Source organism: Peromyscus californicus, unplaced genomic scaffold (assembly GCF_007827085.1).
Source record: "Peromyscus californicus insignis strain IS unplaced genomic scaffold, ASM782708v3 Scaffold_8__1_contigs__length_139910024, whole genome shotgun sequence".
Taxonomy (NCBI): Eukaryota; Metazoa; Chordata; class Mammalia; order Rodentia; family Cricetidae; genus Peromyscus; species Peromyscus californicus.
This window is the reverse complement of record NW_026294606.1, coordinates 22,118,694-22,143,393: the sequence shown is the minus strand read 5'-3', so window position 1 is coordinate 22,143,393 and position 24,700 is coordinate 22,118,694. Positions and strand designations below refer to the sequence as shown.

Here is a 24,700-nt window from a genome sequence, read left to right as displayed (position 1 = left end):
GCCTCTCAGATTAGATATCTTCAAGTTTGCTTTAAACAGAAGGTAAATTCCTACTGAGGGCTAGCATTCCTCATCAAACTCGAACATTAGAAGACTATGCTCATACTGTTGGAAGAGCATGGATCTTTATAATCCTTACTTACTTTATAATCCATAATTCTCAACATTGCCAAGAAATTAAATGGTTATCTGTTGATTCTTACCACATTCATAAAAGGGGATAATGTATTCCTGTGAGTGATCTTCATTCATTTTAACACTCACTAAAAAGCTAGAGACCTTAGTTTAGTGTATATTTCAATGGGAAGAAAGATGATACCAGAGTTAAGGAGTATGATAAGTTTCTCTGTGTTTTGTTTTTTGGTTTTTTTCATTTAGTTTGTTTTTTTTTTTTAAACATGATTGGAAAAATGCTCTGCATGTCTTATGATAGAGCCCACAGGAAATGCTAACAATCACCTTTGCTGGGGGCTTTCCAGTGGCCAGTCTATGGAGATATCAGCCTTTCCATGTGAAATGTGCATAGATGCAGGTCATAAAAAATAATGCAGCAAACATGGAATTACGGCATAACCCAAAGCAAAAACAACAAGTGAAAAACTTGTTTTCTCTCACCATTAAATGTAATTCATGCTGAGTCTGAATTGCCATGCCTTATCAATTATTTCACCATTAGAGAGATTCCTGAGCAATCATAGGTTTTTTCCTTTACCAGGCGTGACTTTGTTCTTCTTCAGGGGATAGAAAGTCATGAGGCCTTTCTGCATGAAGCCTCCCATATACGTCTTTGTCTTCTATAAGTGAACTCTGAGGCCAGCAAAGCACAGTAAGAGAACAAGAAGACAAATTATTTGACAGGTTTCCCCACCTCAGCTCACTGTAGCATCACCGAGAGTCTCCAACGTGAGGATGAAGGTGAGGGTTCTGGGCTGAAGGAAGCCCTTCTGTCTCTCTTGGTATGTTGCCTTAGCATGCAGGACGTATCATGCAAGTCTGCCGGTTCCCAGCTTTCAAGCTGTGCATTATCCATAGTTCTCAGAAAATAGAAACACTGGTAGCATGAAGAAGAGCTGAACTCTGAAGCCATGCCCAGCCAATTCATCTCACTTCAAACTGTCCACTGCTCTTTGAGGGCTGAAACTCTACCGGGCAGACTGGCCCTCAGACCGCCCGAGATGGCCATTTCCTTCATTCCTAATGTCTTTACAGGGGTCCTGACCCAGAAATCCACCTCAATAGGTAAGAGGTTAAGAAAACACAAACAAATGTGGGAGAAAAAAAAAAACCTGAGAGAAAAAAAATTTGGACCCTGGGGAAGTCAGAAATGGTGTTTGGAGCACGATTCAGAGGTGGACAACCAGCTCTGCTCTTGCTGATAAGTGGTTTTGAGAAAAACCAATGAGTTCATATCTGATAAACCAGCGCATTGATAATACCAAATTCCATGTGGCTTCCGAGTGCTCCATCGGGGAGGAGGGGCAAATTAGTCTCCGCTGCAAGAAGGCTACAAGGAGGTGATACTTACTGTCGGTGCTGCACAATGGAATACTTTTAGATTTAATCAGCGTCACCACAACTGTACCCAGTCCCTTCCCCCTGAAAAAGTAAGACGTGTCTTCATGTCCCCAAGCTGGAGAATAGCAGTTGATTAAAGTCTGCTTTGAACACCCGTGTGCCAATCAAAAGGAAGAGCAGTTGGAATGGTTCCAGGAGAGTTTTTATAATGAGGGGATACTGCAGTGGCTGTTCTTCCTGAATGATACTTCCCATTACATACATATGTACGTACTTACACATGCATACACACAAACACACATGCACACACGTGCACGCACACCAGCTGTTTTTTTTGGCAGTCAGCTTCAGTTACTTAGCAAACCAGTAGCATCTGATGAAACATGGAGTAAATAGAGACTGGTATGGGGTTCTGACTGATACAGTCCTTTGACTTTGGGAGTAATTCCCTGTGATTGTTCCACCTAGACTCAACACTCACATACACTTTCCTGTTGAACTTTGCTCTGTTAAAACAAATACCCAAAGGATTTAGTGACTATAAGAAGGACATATAAAAATAGAAAGGGAAGACAAGAGGGAATTTCTGATTCTCTTGTGGAAATATAAAGATTTTTGGTAGCTCAGCAGTGGTGTCACACACTTTTAATCCCAGCACTGGGGAGGCAGAGGCAGGCAGATCTCTGAGTTCTGTGTTAGAGACAAGTCTGGTCTACAGAGTGAGTTCCAGGACAGCCAGAGCTACATAGAAAAACCCTGTCTCTAAAACCAATAAATAAATAAAATAAAAATAGAATAAAAAAATATCTATTGTATCGGAGACATTAGGAGATGCATAGAAAAAAACAGATTAGTGACCATTCTGTGTGTGTTCTCTCGTGCATGTATGCAGTGCACTGTGAACATGTATGCATCTATTTGGGGGTCAGAGGACAGCCTCAGGTGCCATTCATCATACATCTTTCTCTTTTGTTTGTTTGACACAGGCTCTCTTTCATTGGCCTGGGACTTTGCTGAGTATGTTAGATTGGCTAGTCAGTAAATTCCAGGGACCCACCTACCCCTACCCCCATCTCCCCATCTTTTTAATTACAAGTGTACAGCATCACGTTCAAGATTTTACATGAATTCTTGGGTTTTTAACTTAGGTCCACATGCTTGCAAGGCAAAGTTTTACCAACTGAGCCATCTCCCAGCACTGAAATTATTTTATTTTTTCAAGTACACCTAGCACTATAATGATAAGCTTAAATATTTATTCATGCATTCACAAGAAGTAGCAACCAAGGTGGTGGGTATAGAATATAACACTCAATGGGATGAACTTTGTTGTTCTCATCATGAACTAGCATGTGGTCATTTGAGGACTAGTAAGAGGCAAACAAGAAAACCGGTAAATGCTACAGAGGGCTGGGAAACGGTAGTGGGGTGCTCTAGCAGCACACTGAAGACAGAGCTGGAAAATTCAGCTCTGTTTTCCTTTGCCCTCCATTCAGCGCATCTGCACCGAAAGCCTGATAGGTGAATGATCTCTTGCCACTGTTTCACAGCAATCGATTAACATTTTTTAGGGCCCCTTTGGAGAATTGTCTGCTGTCAGTTGTGATATACAGATTTAAGAGTACATTCATTCTCTAGCTCTGCGCCACTGAGTCCAAATTAATGCGTCTTTCTACAATGTGGCTACGATTTTATTTTTTTGTCACCTGGTGCAGACCTCACCTTATTTCTCACTCACTGTTCTCTGTTGCTAGCTCAGGCAGTTCTTAGAGTCCCAGGGAATGCCCACATTGGGCACAAGATGAGATTGCCTCTTTTTTGCAGATACTCCAAATAGAATTGTGGGACCGAGTGCTTTCTTGAGCCTCAGATTCCTTTACTTTTAAATAATAAATTCAGATTAAGTGACCGCCATACAGTGCTACATCAATCAACTCCTCTACACTTGAGATGTGCCCTTTGCTTCGTCTCTGAGAAATTATTACAGTGTTGGAAATCAATAGTGCGTTTGCATCATTAGAGGGCAGACTTCCCTTGAAGGAAGGATAAAGGAGGTTTGAGAAATTAAAATACTTGATAAGAAGTAGTGGGTTCTGCTGGTGGTGGGTGAACTCTAAGGAATGGAAGGAGAGGAGAAGAGTGCTGAAGAGGATAGGGAACTGCTCACTAGCCCCCAAGCAAAGGTCCTCTGTCAATCAAATACATCAGCTAAAGGAGAGGATGCTGAACTACAGATCCCACTAGTGCTCACACGAACATCTTATTGAACTGTAAGTAACAACAGAAAGCGGAACAAAGTGGAATAGGATTGTGAGTGTATTCCAAGTAGTAAGAAGAGACATTGCTGTATAAACTTTGGTTGATATGTGTATGTATTCATACTGAGTCACAATATGAAATGAATCTCTATTTACAGTAGAGGCCAGACATTTTGGAAAGTCTAGGGCTAAAGAATCTGCTCGAAGAGTGCATTTGCAGCCTTATTAGTAGTAAAGGAGAAAAGGAAGACTTGGGTCTGCTTGAAAGCGGAGGAAGAATCCTGCAACAATGAATCAGAGGATTAAGCTGTAAGGACCTCATGACCCTTTCCTCACAGACAGCAGCAGCATCTCCTGGTAACTTGATGATTCTCCTTTCTTATAAGGCCTGCTATACTGGTTCCTGTTCTCATTACTGTCACCAGATACTGGACAAAAAGCAACTCAGTGGAGGAAGGGCTTAGCTTGGCTCTCCATTTGAAGACAGTCTATCATGGCAGCAGGAACACCTGGGGTCTGGGACAGCAGAAATGTGATGCTTGTCCACATCTCTACAGACCAAGAAGCAGGGCTGGACTATAAGCCTCAAGACCCACCCTGCCTAGAGACCCCTTCCTCCAGCTAGACCCCACTTCTCAAAGGTTTACAAGCTGGTATTGTAAAATACCACCAGCTGAAGACCAACCATTCAAACACATGAGGGAAATTTAACAAATCAAACATTGGCTTTGAAGTCACATAGAAGTAGTCAGTTCCCAACCTCGCTATTCCCTATTCTTTCTGGCCTGTTACTCCATCTTTAAAAGTATGCCTTTAAAAGTACGCCTTGGACATAGTCATTTAACAACCAAGACAACCAGTAATATAAAGTGTTTAGTTCAGTCTTCATAGCACAGGACACTCTCAGTAAACAAATGGTAGCTCTCACGGTGGCGAAAAAAATTAAACTGTTTTCTGTTCCTGCTAACATGAAAAGCCCAAGAGCAGGACAAACCACGTGACAGCTGGTAATGCATGACAGACATTATCTCTGAATAAGTTGCAACTTTATCCTCACCCACTCAGGAGAGACTGCTATTCTGTGAGAAGAATAATAAATTACCACAGAGAGAGCAAACAAGAAAAGTTGTTCACCTCCAAAAGCTGCCTCTCAAATCTGGCGAGGAGGCTGGATCATTTCTGGGCTGGTCTCCAGATGGAAAACTGAAGAACATGGTGTTTGTACTCAGGATGAGTAAGTGAGCTGCTGACTTGGACAAAGTCCCTGCTCCAGATGCAGTCCTCCTTTCCACGTTGTGTTAGGTCGCAGTCCTGAAGGCTGGTGTGAATGTCCTCTTTTCCTTCAATAACTTTCAGTCTTGGATCAGGGAAAGAGTGTGCAGGTTGTCCAGTCGTCTATAAGATGAGCAGTTATTGTTTGTGAATCGCAGCAACTGGAGGTGATAAAGTTCATGTGACTTTCATGAATCTGGACTGTCTTTCCTGAAGGTGAACATGAGCCATTTCTCATGGTCAACAAGTTTCAGAGAACTTAGACCTTGGACTCTGCAGGGATTGAGGCCAATGTCCAGGAATATAATGTGCTACCTGGTATGTTGTTAGATTGTCTAAAACAGATAGTGTGTCAAGCAATCTTTTAATTAAAGGCAGATACTGAAGCTGAGGAGATGGCTTAGCCAAGAGAAATTCACAAGCACAAGGACTATAGTTTCGACTCCGAGAACCCACGTTAAAATGCTGGACACAGAGGTACAGAGACAGGCAGATCCCTGAACCACTTGGGCCAGGAATCTAATTGACCTTAAGGTGGAGAGTGAATAACAAAGGCTGCTTGACGCCAGCTTCTGGTCTCCACATGCACATGCATATGTACACATGTGCACATGCCCATGCCCACACTAACAAGTGTATACACCCCACACACATGGGAGGAGGGCAGGACACAGAGACAGAAAGACAGAGACGAGAGAGATCATGTAGCTACAGGACAAGTCCTTCATTTTATAGGTGGGTTAACAAAGCCCAGGAGTATAAGACCATCTGTCTACTTTTGTCACATGGTTAGTGTGTGGCTTAGGACTTGACCAAAGATTTCCTGTACCAAAGTCAGTGTGCAGGCCCACAAAGGTTTCCTAGTGAGATCTGAGCTTGCTTCAGGGCTGCATTAGAGGATTGCTTGACTATGTGCATGGTTACAAGGTGACTGGAAGGGTCTACATTTGGTTGTGCTAGGGGGAGGTCTTTGCTCCACCCTTTGGCATTCCTATAGATAGCCCTTTAGAAGAGACAAAAGGGTGGATAATGATCCAGAACTTCTCGAGGTTTAACCTGTGTTTCTGTCTGTTTCTCTCTCCTCTATCCTTCTATCTAATATATCTTATCCCTCTCTCCTCAAGAGTACCCTGTTGTAAAATGTGGGAGCCGGTCTCCCACAAGTCAGGACAAGTCCAACTGAATTTAAAAAGTCCCATCAGTGACTACGAAGTAAGGGGAGTTCTGAACAGTTCAAAGCCATGGCAGGGCTATTGACAGTCCCTTTTACAAAACAGTCAAGACAATACTCACTGAGCTTGTCCATAAGGCCGACTTCCCAGGAGAGGGAGGAAACTGTGCTGGAAGCCCTGCAGCATCCTCTATCTTCCTCTCTGAAGCACAGGAAGGATAGATTTCTAAGGGACACTGGACTGTACATTTCTAAAGCTCTGCAAATGTTCATGACCTTCATTTCAACAGTTGTACTCCAAGAACTTCGTAATGCAACAAAAATCTCAACGAAAGGAAAGATTTACTTGCCAGGATGACATGACATTGGTTTTATAACAACAGGATCCTGTGCCCAAGAGAATTGTTTAAATAAGCTCTGATACATTTATATCATGGTTTATTTTATTTTGCAGTCATAAAAATGATGTTGTAAGAAAATAACATCTTGTAACCTGGGGAAGTGCTTGATAGAGTGCTGAGGAAAAGCACCTTGCACAACAGTGTGCTCACAGTGAGGCTAATTTTGCACCAAGGATCTATACTTAAACCTATATGTGTTTTATTTAAAAAAATGTGAACTCTGACATGTCAAGAGTGAGTCATTTTTATCTTTAGGTTTTGCTAGTTTTCCCAATTCTTTATATATAGACAGACATTATTTATTTGTTTATTTTGAGATAGGGTCTCACTATGCAGTCATGGCTGCCCTGGAACTTGCTATATGGACTAGGCTGGCCTCAGAGAGAGCTGACTGCCTCTGCCTCTGGAGTACTGGGATTAAAGGTATGTGCCACCATGCCCAACCATATTTAATTTCATTTAAATATATCTTACTTTTATTTGTGCACATGTGTGGATTATGATAAAAGGTAAATTAGGCATGAAACTGTAGACTCACAAATATAGGATAGATAATAGAGTATTTTCTTTAATTTTACTAAATACAAATAGACTAGATATTATAACTATAATTCTTGCTTGATAACTGTTGTGTTATAAGTAGTTTTACCATGTTAAAGTTAAAACCTTCCTTTTTGATTAGACAGGGGAGAGGAAGTGCTGTGGGAGGTCTTTCTGTGTGCCATGAATATATGTTGTTCCCATTGGTTAATAAAGAAGCTGCTCTGGCCTATGGTGAATCAGGTTATAGCCAGGCAGGAAATCCAAGAGAGAGACAGAAAGAAGAAAGGAAAAGGCAGAGGAGACACCATCCCGCTGTCCAGGGAGCAGCATGTAATGGCACACAGGTAAAGCCACAGAACACGTGGCGACATATAGATCAATAGAAATGGGCTGAGTTTAGTTATAAGACCTAGCTCGCATGAAGCTTGAGCCATAGGCCATGGCCATACAGTTTGTAATTAATATAAGCCTCTGTGTGATGACTTTATAAGCAGCTGCATGACCAGGCGAGACTGCAGGGCCGGGCAGGATGGGAGAAACTTCCGGCTACAAACATGCAAGTTTTGTTGCTCTGAATCTGGATCATCATGTAATGTTTTCTAGATCCATCCATTTCCCTGTAAATTTCATGTTTCTTTACAACTAGATGAAAGTCCACCTTGTACATGTACTACATTTTCGTTATCTTCTACATTTCTTCAAGTATAAGTTCTCAAATATGTTTAGAACAAGTCCCAATTAGCAAAACATCTTTGACCCATCTGTCTATTCCCATTTTCCAAGGAGGAAACAAGCACCTTGGCTATATGAACTTAGAGAGAAACACCACCAAGCACCTTGCAGTGGTTTGGAAATAGAGGCAAAGCATGTATTTACTTCATGTGAGAAGCATATGATTTGAGATGTGGCATCACGAGTCATCATGCCAGGCCAGGCAAACAGAAAGCCAAATGCAGTCAGATTACCCTATTTTTCTTATAGCATGCTAATAATTATTTAAATGGAATGAATTTAAAGATGGTTTATATCATCTCAGATATTTTCATCAAAGTGCATACTCTGTCCTTATACTATCTCTGGCAGATAGATAATTAGTTGGTGATTGGGAAATTATAGGCCAGAAATAAGCCACATGCAAAAACTGCATTATTCTATACTGTGAAGCAGTCCCATAAACTACAACAAATCAAATCAATAAGAATGAAGCTAGACCAAGAGTAACTTATAATTAGAAAGAATGAGTCAGGTATGGTGGTACATACCTCTAAGCACAACACCAGGGAGGCTGAGGTTAAGGAATCAGGGATGGGAGGGGTAGCCTGGGCTACAAAGTGAGACCCTCACCTCAAAGCAACAAATCAGCAAGAATGACAGGCATCAGGAATCTCTGTCCCAATTAAGACAAAAATGATGAGGCAGTAACTTGAAAATTCCCTGAAAACCACAGAGTTGGTCGTCACCTGGCAGCCTGGACACTAAAACCGAAGAGCTACAGAAGTGATCAACTTGGACCCTGTGCCAGTTTACACACAAATTTGTAAGGCATTCTGTCTTACTTCTTCCTGTTTCTTTTGATGCTGCAAATGGACTTAAATTATATGAGTGTTTGTGGTCCCCGATGTTAAAAAAAAATCCATCGAAAATCCTTAGGATTGTTGTGTCACTGTGCTACCAAGAGGACAGTACTGCCACACACAATTTAACAAAAGAGACAGAATTCTAAGTGTCTGGGCACTTACCCCTACCTTAGGGACTGGGTGGTGGTGCTGGGAAGTTCATGCTATTGTTGAATGTGGAATTGGAAAGGTGTCCTTGGTAAAATCCAGTGCAAAGCTATTCTTGGTTTGTGGACAGAATCTTGCATCATTTACAGTACTCAGTCAATTCTTACTAAGCGGCTCAATATAAACTCTATGGACTTGCACTGTCACTAGCCTGTAAGAACTTACAAAACATCTCTCATTTGGAATCGGTGTTCTCTGGGGGCCATTCACACTGCAGTCCCAGGTTAACCCATTCAGTCACATGGAGCACAAGAGACTCCTGTGGTGATATATTGTGTACCCTAATAAAATCTGCCAGAAGATCAGAGGACAGAACAAGCCACTAGATTAAACATAGAGGCCAGGCAGTGGTGGCACACACCTTTAATCCTAGCACTCAGGAGGCAGAGCTCCATCTGGATCTCTGTGAGTTCAAAGCCGCCCTAGACTACATGAGATTGACTCAGTCTAGGAGAAAAACTGATCCAGGCAGTGGTGGCACACACCTTTAATCCCAGTACTTGGGAATCACACACCATTAATCCCAGCAATAGGAAGGAAGTGATGGCTGAGCGGAGAAAGGTATATAAGGCTATAAGGCGTGAGGAGACAGGAACTGAAGCTTTTGAGGCTGAGGAGTCCTAGAGGTAAGACGTGGCAGTGGCTTGTTCCTTTGTCTCTCTGATCTTCAAGCAAATTTTATTAGGGTACACAATAGATCACCACAGACTCCTAGTTCGTGCATTGAGGAACTGAGTAGTCAGTCCCTAATCCATACTTCTCTCAGTGTTCCTGGGCCATCTATCAGAGACGACATCTCGCGCTGCATCTGAAATAGTCTGTAAACTCCAGTCAGCTTTTCTTCAATTTCTCTGTGCTCTTTCCTGTTTTCCAGCTCCTGCTTCTGCTCTGAGCCTCAGGAGCAGCAGAAATAGAAGGCATGTCTTGGAGGCCATCCCAAGCCAGTGCTTTTGTTCTGCTGCTTGTGAGTTTTCATTTTCTTGGTTCTTTTCCGAGCCGCCTCACCTCTCACATCTGAGGAGGTACCTCTCTTTTCAATCCCTGCACATCCACAGTCCACAGAACTAAAGGGGGATATTAGGACCTTTAAAAAGCAAGATGGTTTGAAGTGCTTTAAAAATCTCCCTTAGGGGAATTAGTGAGTGTAAGAAAATTTCTAAATAGGTTCAGGGGGGAAAAATCTAGAAATTCTAACTAGTAGACAGGTACCAGGATGCCCACGTTTCTGGAGAGCTTCTGTGTTAGCTGGGATTTGGTTAATGGGCTGCAATGGCACGGATGTGAATTCCATCTGAAAGGGTTTTGTATAACCCTCTACAGTCAACAATGGTTTGGCTAGCCTGATGACATGTGGCCTGGATGATTTACATTTCCTTAGCGGCAGTCCAGACGCCTTGGCTTTTATAGCACTGAACAGCAATATGCGGTTACAGGGCTAGGTGCTAAGGCTAATTATGGTTAGTGGATTTGGGGGTGAGCCGGATTGCCTCTGCCCTCTGCAGCCTCTGTCCCCCAGCCTGGCCTGCCCAGTTAGGGTAAGCCAGGCCAAGCATCTTGGACATTCCTGGGCTTTGCCTTCTAGCCCCTCCATGTTTCTGAATTCTCTGCTCAGTGGGATCCCTTCCATCTTCTCTGGGTTTTCTGACCCCTCCCACCTACACTTGCTCTGGGGAACACCTGACATTTGGGTATAGGCTAAGGGTGACCATGGCCTTTCTCTATGGCAGTGGTTCTCAACCTTCTTAGTGCTGCAACCTTTTAATACAGTTCCTCATGTTGTGATAACCCCCAATCACAAAAATTATTTTGTTGCTACTTATAACTGTAATTTTGCTATTGTTATGAATCATTATGTAAATATCTGATATGCAGGATATTTGTTATACAACCCCTGTGAAAGGGTTATTCAACACCCCCCCAAAGGGGTCATGACTCACAGGTTGAGAACCTCTGCTCTATGGGCTTGTTTTTCTGGAAAAGGTATGGACGTCATGCACCTTGGAAAGGTTGGTGTGAATAGTATGCAGTGAGACAGATTTCTGAAAGTCCTTGAAACCACACCATATCCCATTTCTGGGAAAAAGCCGACTATTGGGGGAGCTGTGGAAAAGCGTGGTAATTAAGTCAGAAGCCCTCACTGGCTACCTCCAATGTTCTGTTGACAACTTCTAAGGAAGATCTCTGACTTTTTCCCAGGAAAAAAAATCTGGGCATATTCTTTAGCCTTTTGTTTCCAGGACACAGAAACAACTTCAGGGAGGAAGCCTGCATCCTGAGGGCTCAGTCCTCCATGGTGGGGACAGCATGGTGGCACAGGACAGTTCACATGCTCTGTGAAGACAGAAGACAGGGGCATGCTGGCACTCAGCACTCACCTTCTCCCGCTTTTTAAATCCTCAGCTCCTGGGAAGGTACCACCCACATTCAGGATGGATCTTCTCCCTCCAGTTAGCTCTCCCTGGAAATGCAGGTTCAGGCATACCCAGAGGCATGCTCCTGCCTCCTAGATACAGTCATGGTAACAATAAAGGTTAGTTGTTACAGCAGAGCTTTTCTCATGTTTTCATGTGTACTCTCCTGAGTATAAGGAAAGGTTAGGACAGGCTGTCCACATTGGCTGTCGTGGCTCAGTGTTTGTCCTCTATGAGGTGGACTAGTACAGGACTGTACTGCTGTCCGTCTGTACAGTCACACGTTACAGAAGGAAGTTATAGTCAGCAATGAGTCACGGACAGACGGCGGTCCCTGGAGATTATAATAGAGCTGACAGCTTCCCACATCTGTTGATTTGTAGTCTGCACATTGAATAATGCCATGATGCTTGTGGTAATGCTGATGTGAACAACCAACTGCCCTATGTTACAATGATGTAGAGTATGGAGAACTCGATAGTAAGCAGCTGTGTTACTGGTTTATACATGTACAATGCTGTACTTTTAAAATTGTGTGCGTGCATGCATGTATGTGTGTGTGTATGTGTGCCTGTGTGTGTCTGTGTCTGTATGTTTGTCTATGTGGGGTTATGTGTGCATGAGGGCACCAGAACCCCAGGAGCTGGAGTTACAGTGGGTGTGGGAGCTGGGAATTGAACTCAGGAACTCTGCAAAGGCAGTATGTGCTTTTAACCATTAAGCCACCTCTCCAGCCCCTATAACAAACTATAAAAGTTATTTTGGAATATGTCCATACTTTTATGACATAAATACATTTATGTCATGTTGTCCCAATATGTATCATGTATCTCAATTCATGACACCTTTTGGTGGTGTCAAGAGGTCATGAGTACTTGGCTTGGACAATCTAGGTCAGTTTGTGCTCTATGATGATTGCTGATGAAGGATGTGGTACAGTGTGGATAATATTGCCAACATGAAACAATACACAAGTGCAGTGACGGCTCACAGGAGACAGTACATGGAATGATATTGTAGGTGGTATTTGTAAGAATGCCCGGCATGCACAAACAATGGTGACATCTAGTTACTGGCGATGTTTAAAGCTTGGTGGTATACAGACTCAGGATCTAACTCTGAAACAATGCTGAGTGGTGAGGGCTTTTCCCCCCATGGGCTTTGCTGCTTCTCTTTGTTTTCAACTGAAAAGATCAAAATTAAATAATGAGCCACATTTTCTCAATTTGAACATTTGGGGATTCACATGGTAGGAAATTATTTCTAGGCGCTCCTTTGGTCTTGAAGTGATTCTCTTAGTCCCGTGGAACACACAAGGATATAATAACATTTGATTTTTTGGGGCTTGGTTCAGAATGTATACATAAATATTAATTTTGATTTTACCATATCAGCCACTGTCCAAAACTAAGAACCAAATTTTAGGGTGTGTGTGTGTGTGTGTGTGTGTGTGTGTGTGTGTGTGTGTGTGTGGTGGAGGGGAGAAAGCAGAGAGTATGGGGGAGAACACCTAGAAAAAACAGAAGCAACATAAGCTCAGGTCAGTTTGGAAGTATTAAGTTAGTCCTCAATTTCTGAATGAGCTCAACTGTAAGATCAGTCAGGAAGGGCTAGGGTGAAAGTCAGGTTTGGACATACACATGCTACTAGCACCCAGGTTCATGTGGCATTCTACAGGCCAGGAAAAAGCAAAATCTTCCCTAGAATAGTCCCAGAAGGATGGCAAAGCCTCCTCTGGTCCAAATATGTATGTTTACACATGATTTAGCAGTGTTCTGTAGAAACTATCGACCACAGCTTCCTCCTGCTGCAAGTTTCCAGCCTGAGACTGCTCCCTACAGAGACTTCTCACCCAGACCAGCTAACCCTCTGCCTTACACTGACCGTTTCGGCACTCTAGTTTCCAGGCAGATCAGTGGGTGTCCTCTACCAGAGTGAGCACAGCCCACCAGTCCCGCCGCTTGTGTGTATGTGTGTCTGTCATTCCTTCAGTGTCTGTCTGTCGTTCCTTCAGTCTGGTTTCCATGACCGAGTCACACAGATGTGGCAAGATTCCAGATGCAGAGACATGCCAGAAGGAGAACCATGAGCAGCTGCCCCTAAAGGCAAGGACCAAGAGCTGAAGTGCTGGTTAAAACTAAAGCATCGATGATGCCTCCTTTTAGTAGCTCTGCTCTCCTGGTCCTTAAGTCCTGTCTCTTGAGATAGAGGCAAGAGACATCAGCACCAGAAGTCATCCCCAAGTGCAGCCTACTGTCTTTCCTCTTCCAGGTCCTGTGGAAGTCTGTTGTCACAGCCTGGCCACAATCTACTGAAGTGGGCTCTTCCTCATGGAAGGTGCCAATCATCAAAAGCATGGGACCAGCTTGGTCATCTTTGTGTCTTGAGAGCCCAGTCCCTGGTATGCCTAGGAAGTATTGTTTCAGTAGAGGCTGTAAAATTCCTCCAATAAAACACAGAACAGAAAATACCTTGTCTAATTGATTGAAAATCCTCAAATTGGAAGTCCTCTGTAATGTTCTTTCTCTCTAGTCAGATGACCATTCAGAGTAAATTGGTAACAGTCCAATACTTACAGTGACTGAAGGGACATAGCCCATTCCAGCATGTGGCTCTGGCAGGCCTTGCCCTTCTCCCCATCCCCTCTGCCTTGCTAAAAACAGTTAGATTGCATTTCTAAAGCCAGTCACCAAGGTCTAGTCCCTTATTTGGCCACTTCCTCCTCCTGAGGTTACCAAAGTCCAGCAACCAGAAGCCCCCTTTGGCTCACCTAATTAACACGCCTAATTAAACACCTCATCCTAACATGGGGTTTCCCCTTTACCTTTATAAACCGCCATTTGCCTATGTGCCATGTCTGTCTCCCCTCTATCCAGAGGCAGTCCTTTGTCCCTCTGCCCCCTTCCCCCTTTCCCTCACATCCTCTCTCCTTTACCCCCGCATCCCAGCCCATTCTAACATGGACCTCCCCTTTTTTCTCCTCTTAAGAATGACACCTGCAAGGTCATTGGCTGCCAGTTTTTGTTGTTGTCGTTGTTGTTTTGTTTTGTTTGTTTGTTTGTTTGTGCCCGAGTCAGAAAGCAGCCACTTTAACTTTTCTTCCCAGTTTATTAAAGGATCTGTCTGTGAAAACAGGTGTTTGGGTGTGGTTTGTGCCTCATCTGGGGTCCCAGAGGAAGTCCCCACTGTGTGGGGGTCTCCTTCAGTAACTATTACAGTGTGGATCTGAAGTGTCCCCCAAACACTTACGTGTTCAAGTGTTGGTCACTAGCCTGGGCTCCTACTGGGGAGAGGCAGAACCATTAGGATGCTGGGCCTCATGGGAGGAAGTTAGGTGACTGGGGAACACCCTTAAAGATGATATTGGGACCCAGAACCTTCTTGTTTCTCTCTTGTCACTGCCCAAATGTCATAAAAAAAAAAAAAAGCTCCATCTGGCACCTGCCCTGAGGCACCCTGTGGCTACAGGCTCAGAGTACAGACACAATCAAGAAGCCATGGACTGAAACCTCTGAATTTAAGAGTCAAAGTAAACCTTCCTCTCTTTTAAGTTGATTATCCCAGTTACTTTGTCACAGTGGCAGAAAGCTGTCTGAAACAAAGACGACAAGTTATAATACCAGGGTATGTTTTGGGTTTTGTGGCTTCACACATGAGGATAAAGTCTCAAGCTGACAGACAGGTCAGTACCTCTTAAATCCCCCAGCAAGCCGTGCCAGTTTCTAACTGAAGAAGGACTTTGCGGGAGCTCAATCCTTAACTCTTGAACAAAATGGGTAGGTCACAGAGAGATCACAACCAAACTTCACAGCCCAGTGTGGTGATGATGTACAAACCATAATCCTAGCACTTTGGATGCAGAGGCAGGAGGATTGTGGCCAGTCCCAGTCACTCACAGTAGCCTGCCTCAAAGAAAAAAAAAACTTTTTTAATGCTAGTTTTTTTTTTTCCTTAGGAATTTTTCCTTTTATTGAAAATAGATTTTCTTCTCATATAATATATACTGACTACAGTTTGTCCTCCATCTACTCCTCCCAGTTTTTCCCTACTCCTCTCCCACCTGGATCCACTTCTTCTATGTCTCTAATTAGAAAATAAACAGGCTTCTAAGGGTTAATAATAACATAAAATAGAACAAAAGCCAACACATCAAAACAGGACAAAACAATCAAACAGAAGGAAAAGAGCCCAAGAAAAGGCATAAGAAACAGATAGAGACAGAGAGACTCACTCATTTATACACTCAGGAATCCCATAAAAGCACCAGACTGGAAAGCCACAATTTTGTGCAAAGGACCTGTACATTTCTAGTCTGAGAGTTCTTACTCCTTCCCAATTTCCATTCTTCCTTATTCAGCTTTTCTGATAAACTGTAAAGAAATGGTACTGACTGAAACAAGTGTTCCTGAAAACGACTTGGAAGCCCTAAGAGCGGTGGCATTGGCAAACTGCTCAGTGTGGTCCATTGTCCTTCTTACCTACTTGAACTGAGCAAATCTTATTTCAGCTGGTTTGCCATCAACGGAGGAAGAAAGAGGAGCACAAACTGGATCTCTTCATCCCTGTCCCACTGGGTACCCTCCCACTGTGCAGTGCATTCCTGAATTTTTCTGATTGATGCTTGGCAGCCTCTGTTCTGCGGAGAATGGCCTGTGACAAACGACCCCTGGTAGAGCTGCTGACCATTGTTAGGGAGACAATAAAAGGATGTTTGATAAGCATCTCAGGACTGATTTTTCTCCAGCAGAAGCACATTGGCGGCACCATTTTCCAGATTTCCATTCTACCTGTGGCTTCACAGAGCTAAGAGCCAAGATTCCTGGCCAAGAGGAGACATTGTCTCCTCACTACAGAGGCTGGAAACAGGATTGCTGGGGAGGCTGTCCTACAGACAGTTGATGCTCACAATATTGCCTAGCAACTGTCAGTCCCAGAATGTTCAAAGGACTGTTGGATTTCCTCTGTGTTCCTGATTGGTTGAGGAGCTTGCAAAAAGGTGCAATGCAGCTTGTGTTAACGAGAGAGTAGATTTAAACAACTGTGCTCAAAATACAGATTTCTTACCTCTTTTTTTTTTTAATTATTTTTATGTGTAAGAGTTCTTTTCCTGCTTGTATTTGTGTGCACCACACACATGCCTGGTGCCTGTGGAGGTCAGAAAGTGGCATCAGATCTTCTGGAAATGGAGCTGTGGATAGTTGTGAGCTACTATATGAGTTCTGGGAATTGAACCTGGGCCCTCTGCAAGAGAAAAAAAAAAGTGCTCTTAACATTTTAACCATATCTCCAGCCCCAGAACTCCTTTATACAAGATAGATTGGAAATGATGTTCGGCTTTATGGAAAAGTCACAAAAATAATATGAGTCTCTGATGTAACAGCCATCTTTCTCCCAATGGAGGGTTTCAACTAAAGCTTGACGTTTATTTTCAAGAACATTTTAGAAGAATTCACTTGTGTGGGTTGGAAGCCAATTACCCTAGATGGCTTTGAAATACCAAGTGTAGGAGCCAATTATTCTACAGGTCCTTTGAATTAGAGCATTCCTTCACACTTAGCAGACAATTCAGTTGAAGATCTTTCAATTTGCACACCAGTGTGTAGGGGTGTCTGTTGACTGAAATAGAGCCGTCCAGTCAACTGCAGTTACACGTGTACCATGTAAAAAACATTTTCAGTGTCAAGAAGCCAAGACTATGTCTACCTGAACAAGCTATTGAAGAGCCAAGTCACAGGTAGACTGAAAAGTTAATGCCTAAAAGCTAGATGACTGCGGTTGATTTGGGAATTCAGAAGCCGGAGACAAGATTCTGTATGATGATTTCAGAAGGCTTCATGGAAGAGGTGAGATGTAGGGGCTGTTGGTAACCTGCTAATGGTGAGGATGAGTTCAGATCCTCAGCACGCATATAAAAGCCAGATGTGGGGGGGTGTGCTTATAAGTCCAGTGCAGGGGTTCAAAGGGGGATGGGGATGAGGGAGTGGGGGCGTTTCCCGATGCTGGTTGTCCAGCTGATACAGGCAAATTGTTGAGCTCCAGGTTCAAGGGGAGATTCTGTTTTTTTGTTTTGTTTTGTTTTGTTTTGTTTTGTTTTTTAAGTACAAAAGCATTTGAGGAAGGACACTTTGGTCTCCACATGCATGAACACACACACACACACACACACACACACACACACACACACACACACACTCTTTCATGAGAATGGAAAAAAGAAGCGAGATTAAGATTCTCTGAAGACAACTCTACCATGTGTATTGATGCCGCTTCACACTCTGTATTCCCAGCTGATCCAAAGTCAGTCTCCAGTAGCAGTTCTTTTTGCTACTGTCCCCTCACATAATTACCTCAAGAAACAGAAATGATGCAATCCAGACATCAGCGTGAAGGACAGTTAGAATCGCAAAGGTAAAACATGGAGGGCAGAGGGCCTTCCTTATGGGCAGCCCTCCTCTCTAAGAATCCCAATCACCATTTTGATTTCATTCATTCAGTTTAAGAATGAATCCCAGCACTCAGGAGGCAGAGGCAGTGGGATCTCCGAGTTTGAGGCTAGCCTGGTCTGCAGAGTGAATTTCAGGACATCCAGGGTTCACAAAGCAAGCTTTTCTCAAAAAACAAAACAAAACATTTTCAACATGCTAGTTACCAAAATTAGAAGATTAGAAGGAACAGCAGGGGGCAAATTAATGTCTCAGAAACCCCAGGTCAGAATATCAAAGGGACTGTGGTTGCAACATGTAACAACTGTTGGGGATAGCTAGTCTGAGCCTTCCAATACAAGAGAGTAATAAGCAAAAATCTCAGGGATTTAACTAAGTCCCATAACATGTGGTGACATAAGCCTCCCCATTTTCTGTCTGCCATATGTGTCCTGTTCTCTATTAGCATAAAATTCCAGTGACCCTTAAATAATCCAGACCCTGTGACATCATGGTCCTGTTAAAATTAAACAAATGAATACAATTCTAGTTATTTTTCTGAGCTTCCCTTGGCCAAAATGAAAGAGCTCTCTGTCTTGAAAGTACATCACATTGTGTAGAAACAGATTTTTATTATAAATGGTTTCATGTTGAACTACAGTTTTTGCTTGACCTGTTATTCATTTTCAACATTTGAGCAGAATTGACTGATGTATTTCCATTTTCTTATCATTTTTCTCCAGAGTAACTAGGTTATTTGTATGTTCATGTGCATGTTTGTATCCATGTTTGTGGTAGGGGGAGTGCATGTGTGACATGAGTACATATGCTAATGTGTGTGGGTACATGTGAATGTGGATGTGAGTTCATATATCTATTTGTGTATTTTGACAGAGGACAGCCTTGGGTTTCTTCCTCAGAAACACTTGCCATGTGTCTTCGAGACAGGTTCTTCTTGGGTTGGAACTCACCAATTAGACCCGATGGGCCAGTTGGCCCACCCCAGGGGCACACCTTTTCTGCTTCTTAACATGAGGATTACAGACAAGCCCCACCACACCCGGATGTACGTAGATATGGGGGATTGAACTCAGGTCCGTGTGCTCACAAGGCAAGCTCTTTACCAGCTGAGCTATCTCCCCAGCTCCTGTTCTATGCTTTTCTTGTTCTGATTCTTTTTAATTTTGATGGGGCAGAAAGAAGTAAAAGAAACACACACGAAGCACACAACTTCATCTATTTGGGAGAAATTAGACTTTCCAGATATCTGAAGAGCACATGCTTCATGTCATGTGTTCATTGCATATATGAAGGGAGTCTTAGTTCGGATACTCAAATAAATAACTTCCCACATTGCTGGGGAAAGAAGGCTTCTATAAGTGACCTCAGTTCTTCAATAATACCTGACTTCTTCCTATCGTAAGATTTAGGTAGAAGAGACAAAACAGAATCAGAGTCATCTGGGAAGGGCTAAGGAGAAAGTTGGAGCTGACCTTACCTTGAGACGAATTGGAGCTGTAGACATTGGAACTAGACCATCCCATTCAAGGGCCAGTAAAGGACAATCCTGTAAGCAGACAGAGGAGCTAAGAGCACTATAAGATGAACAAGCACAAAGGCCTTTCCTTGCTGGAGCAGAGGTGGCCTTGGGGGACTGTGAACTTGATAATTAGGGTGGGCAGGTGAGGGTGGGCATGAAGAGCCTGCAGATGACCTCTGATTGTCCATGCCATCTTTCTGAGGAACGCTGGGTTTGCAGTACTACTGTGAAACAATGCACTTGCTTTTCTCAACTAGAATATAAAACTAGAAAGGAAATCCATTTCCACATAAGGGGTGTTGAATTTTTTTTTAACTCTTACGTTTTCTTATGCTTCAGTGATTGTGGCAGGTGTTTTCTAGTTTAAAACTGAAAGCCATCAAGAGCAAAAGATGCAATCAATCCTTTGACATTTAACAACTTACTCCCCTCGCCTCTTTGTTTTCAAAGGCAAGTTTGTGCTTGGGGCCCCACTTTGGGTTGCATGGATCATAGATCTATTAGTCAGGTGTGGCAGCTCTTCAGAATCGTGACTAAGGATCCAGAGAATGAGTGAGGTGAAATGGAAACTCCGCCCAGCCTGTAATACACCTATTACAGGTATATTACCTGGGAAGGCTGTGTTGTGTGCATGCTTCATGGCCTGCTCACAAGAAAATGAGGAGATGATGATAATGAATAATAGCACCAACTTTATGGAAAGTGTTGTGTTTACATTTATATATATGGTAGCTACAGTTGGGGTCTGGAATGTTTATTAAAGGCTCATGTGTTAATGATCTCGTCCCAGCTCCGTGCTGTTGGGAGATGAGTGATGTTTCCTCTTCATTGTCAACCTGACTGGATTTGAAAGCACCTAGGACATCCATCCTGACTGTGGGCAGCACCACTGGATTTTGGGTACCAGACTGAGGAAAAGGAAAAAAAAAAAACAGAGAAAGCAAGTTGAGTGTGACCCTTCATCTCTCTCTGCTTCCTGACTAGGATGCCACGTGACCAGCCACTTCCTGCAGATGCTGCCATGGTTGCCTCTAGGCCCTTCCTTCCTCAAGTTTTACTGTGATTGTATTTAGTAATAGCAAAAGTCAAGGATTTTTTTTTTTTTTTTTTTTTTTTTTTTTTACAAAATAAGTGCATAGTTTCATAGCAGAGTGAGTGAGTTACTGATCACTAAAAGCCTCTCTTCGCTGATTTACTTTCTGGGATGTTTTTAGCCAATTTGAAGAAAAAGAATCAGACGTACTTACTCTTTATTTTCTGATGCTGTTTTTTTTCTGCTCTGTATAAGCAAATGTGTTTAGTATGTTTTTCTCGGCGGGAATCACTTTGGTTTCTCAGTTCCTGTGATGTTATAATACTCCTCCTTTCCCTTAGAAGAAACTCAATGGGCATAATAGGCAGCTTTCTAAACTGGACCATAGCACACTTTTAACCACTGGGTTGTTGCTCAAACAGTGCATGAGGCAGCTTTTTTTTTATGATGCTTTGAGTAACACCTTCTGGTGAATAGTAGAGTCGCAGAGTAGAAATGTCCACAGTTAAGATGGTCTCTTTTATGACAATAATCGATGTTTTCAGGAAGTCCAGCAGGTGACTCCGATGCCAGCATGAGTCTGAGGACTCCTGATCTCAAGCTACTGCTTTCCTGTTGCCCTAGGTCCATGTGGGAGTTCCTCACCCTTTCTCTTCATGCAGAGATCAGGCTAAGTAGGATCGTTATTCTAAAGAGCTGAGAGCGTGGATGGGAAGCAAGACAAGGACAAGAAACACCTGCCTGGAGAGCTCTGTGTGTGTGTGTGTGTGTGTGTGTGTGTGTGTGTGTGTGTGTGCGCGCGCGCGCGCGCGTGTGTGTGCACGCGCACCTCCCTTTAACGGGATGGTGGCCTCTTAGGCCTAAAGACTGTTCAAAGTTCTGTTTTTCCAAGCTCACTGTTGGTTTCTTCTCTCTTAATGAACTCCCTGACTTCCTAAAACTGTTGTTTGAGAATTTCATGCCAAATATATTATGTTTTGATCATGTACTCTCTCTCTCTCTCTCTCTCTCTCTCTCTCTCTCTCTCTCTCTCTCTCTCTCTCTCTCTCTAACCCACTGAGTCCACTTACTGTGGTGGTATTGTATTCCCCGAAATACTGTGCATGCTAATAAACTTATCTGGGGTCAGAGACAGAACAGCCACAATATTAAACATAGAGGATAGGCAGTGGTAGCCTTTAATCCTAGCATTCCAGAGACAGAGATCCATGCTTTCAAGGATACAGCCAGGCATGGTGACACATGCCTTTAATCCCAAGAAGTGTGCCCTTAATCCCAGGGAGTGATGGCCTGTAGCAGAAAGGTATATAAGGCATGAAGACCAGGAACTAGCAGCATTTGGCTGGTTAAGCTTTCAGGCTTTCTAGCAGCAGTTCAGCTGAGATTCATTCTGGATGAGGACTCAGAGGCATCCAGTCTGAGGAAACAGGATCAGCTGAGGAATTGGTGAGGTGAGGTAGCTGTGGATTGTTCTGCTTCTCTGATCTTCCAGCATTGACCACAATAACTGGCCTTAGGTTAGGTTTGATTTTATTAATAAGACCTTCTAAGATTCCTGCTACAACTTACTGCTTCCAGGGTGTGCATGGGTGTAGGGCCATTCATTGGAACATGGCTAGCCCACGATGGGGAGAGCACCCTTGGTAAACTGACTCTCCCTCCGCTAGCAGCCATCAGTGGCCATTAGCTCCTCAGCTAGGGGATGGTGCTTTGTAAAAGACTGCTGTGCAACCGTATCTTCTGGTCATGATGGGGGACTTGGCACACATGAAGTCATGGCAAGGTGACTGCATGTATGAGACAAGCACGGTATCAAACCCGCTAAAATTCTAGCGTGGTGGGGGAGGGGATCATAAACGTCCAGGTTTTTATTGGAACTAAAAGCACATTTATATAGTCATAACCTAACTCCTCCGACAATGTTGCCCGGACAGCAGATGTGGCTCATCAGGTAAGAGCACGCACTGCTCTCGCAGAGGACCTGAGTCTGGCTTCCAGCACCTGGGTTGGGAATCACTTGTAACTCCAGCTCCTGGGGGAATCCAATGCTTCTGACCTCCTAGGTACCCACACTCATGTGAGCACACGCCCCACCCCATCCATGTAACAAGAAGTGTTTAAAACAAAGTTTGCTCTGTCAATCCTTTCAGATGCTAATCTCACCAAGTCACCAATCACTCAGTTTTCTTCAAGCAGGCTCTGGTTTACTCAGAACATCTTGGACGGAGATGATGCAGACTCTGAATATTTATTATCTAAATCAAATTGCACTTTACTTAACACGAGTCAGGGGGCTAATCAAATAATCAAAGGTAAGTTAGTGTAAAAGGTATTTTGTATAATCAATATCCAGGAGTGCACATGCTAATCCACGTGAAATGTGCATGGAGAACATAACTACTTGTTTTATTTCTTCTTCATTTACTTGTGTTTAATTTATTGTCTTCAGTATGACTCACTTTCTTTGCTTGTTTTGAGCTGTAAGACTGGAATACAGCCGTTTCTGCTCTCAAGGAATATGTAATCTAGGGAATATGAATAAGAGTATGAAATAATGAGCAAAGCAAGAAGTCTCATTAGAAGAGTGTATTTCCATGGTGGGGAGTATGACAGAAAGCAAGACAGTTCCTAGTGGGCCTGGAGAACCACTGAGACAGTAGAAGATTCATGCTTTGTGTTTCACAATACATAATCCTCATCCAAAACTGTAATCAGATGAGCAAGAATCACCAACAATTTCATGAATATAGGAAAGTTAATGATCATTTCAATTCATTCTTTCACAATTTCATACACACACACACACACACACACACACACACACACACACACACACACACGCATTGCACATTGTCCTCTCTTATTCCCTCATACTCCCATCCAACCTCCTTCTTATTCCCAGTAAGTTCCCCTTCTAGTTCCATGTCTCTTTTGTATGTGTGTGACAAACTATGTTTAATTAGTTTAACATGTTTACCTGAGTAAAGGCAGCCTATCAGTGGCTACACACCAGAGGACTATGACTCTCCCTCCTCCAATAACTACTAGCTGCCTAAAACTCCATGGGGAGGGCTGGGGCCTCATAAACCTGTCCCTCATCCTTAACAAAACGTGGATTGGCCAAGTCTTGAGCAAGTGACCACAGCTACTGTTAATGTGTGCAACAGGCACGTCGTACCCATGTCTAAAAGACAGCATTTCATATGAATTTCTCCAGTCTTCCACCTCTTACATGCTTTCTGCCCTCTCTTCCACAAAATGCTCCCTGAGTCCTGGAGAGGGTGTTAGAGGTGTCCACTCAGGGTTGAGCACTTGGGGGGGGGGCACTTTTTCTCATCACCTTGACCCATTATGAGTTACTGTCTTCACTTCCATTCCCTGCAAAAATCTTCATTGACCAAGGCTGAAACCAGTACTGACCTACCTACCAATACTGTGATGTCTATTCCTGAGTTTCAACCTGACCACACCTGGAATTAACTAAAAACCAAATAGCTGGGTGCACCTGTGAGGGATTTTTCTTAATTAAATCTTTTGAAGCAGGAAGGCCCACTTCTAATCCAGATCTTTGAGTTGAGAAGATCCATCTTTATTCCAGATCTTCTGAGGTGGGAAAGTCCACCTTTAATCTGGGCCACACCATCTGCTGGCAGCCTATACAAAGGATGTGGAAGAAGGAAGCTTGCTCTCTCTTTGCCGGCTTGTTCTCCTTCTCACTAGCAAGTCCATTCCTTCACTAGCATTTGAGCCACTTCTTCAGGATTCTGGTGTATACCAAAGAGCAGCCTCGTGGAAAGAACAACTACTGGATTCTTGGACCTTCTGTTGGTAGACAACCATTGTTGGACCAGCTGGACCACAGCCTGTAAGCCATTCTAATAAACCTCCCCTTATATCTATCTATCTGTCTGTTTGTGTTCTGTCTAATATACTCAGATATAGATTTAGATATAGATATATTCATTCTATAAGTTCTGTTCCTCTAGAGCAGCAGTTCTCAACCTGTGGGTCATGACAACCACAGGGGTCACATATCAGATATCTTACATATCAGATATTTACATTATGATTAATAACAGTAGCAAAATTATAGTTATAAAGTAGTACAAAATAATTTTATGGTTGGGTGTCACCACAACATGAGGAACTGTAGTGAAGGATGGCAGCATTAAGAAGGTTGAGAATCACTGTTGTAGAGAACCCTGACTAGTACAGATATTAACAAAAGCATTTTGAGGGCAGTTTGACACCATGTCCATTTGGCAAAACATCAGTAATAGATTCTCCACTATGGCCTGTGACCATGCTAGCCATTGACTTTTAACTAGGTTTACAGTCCCAGGCATAATT

The 24,700-nt window shown here is 43.1% G+C and overlaps 1 long non-coding RNA gene across 1 annotated transcript; it reads left to right on the top strand.

Annotated features, from left to right (window-relative positions):
• The first annotated feature begins 16,947 nt into the window (after positions 1-16,947).
• On the top strand, positions 16,948-24,249 carry LOC128104064 (uncharacterized). The gene is made up of 2 exons (XR_008215856.1): positions 16,948-17,198; positions 23,949-24,249. It is a non-coding gene; the product is annotated as an uncharacterized LOC128104064 (long non-coding RNA).
• The last annotated feature ends 451 nt before the right edge of the window (positions 24,250-24,700 follow it).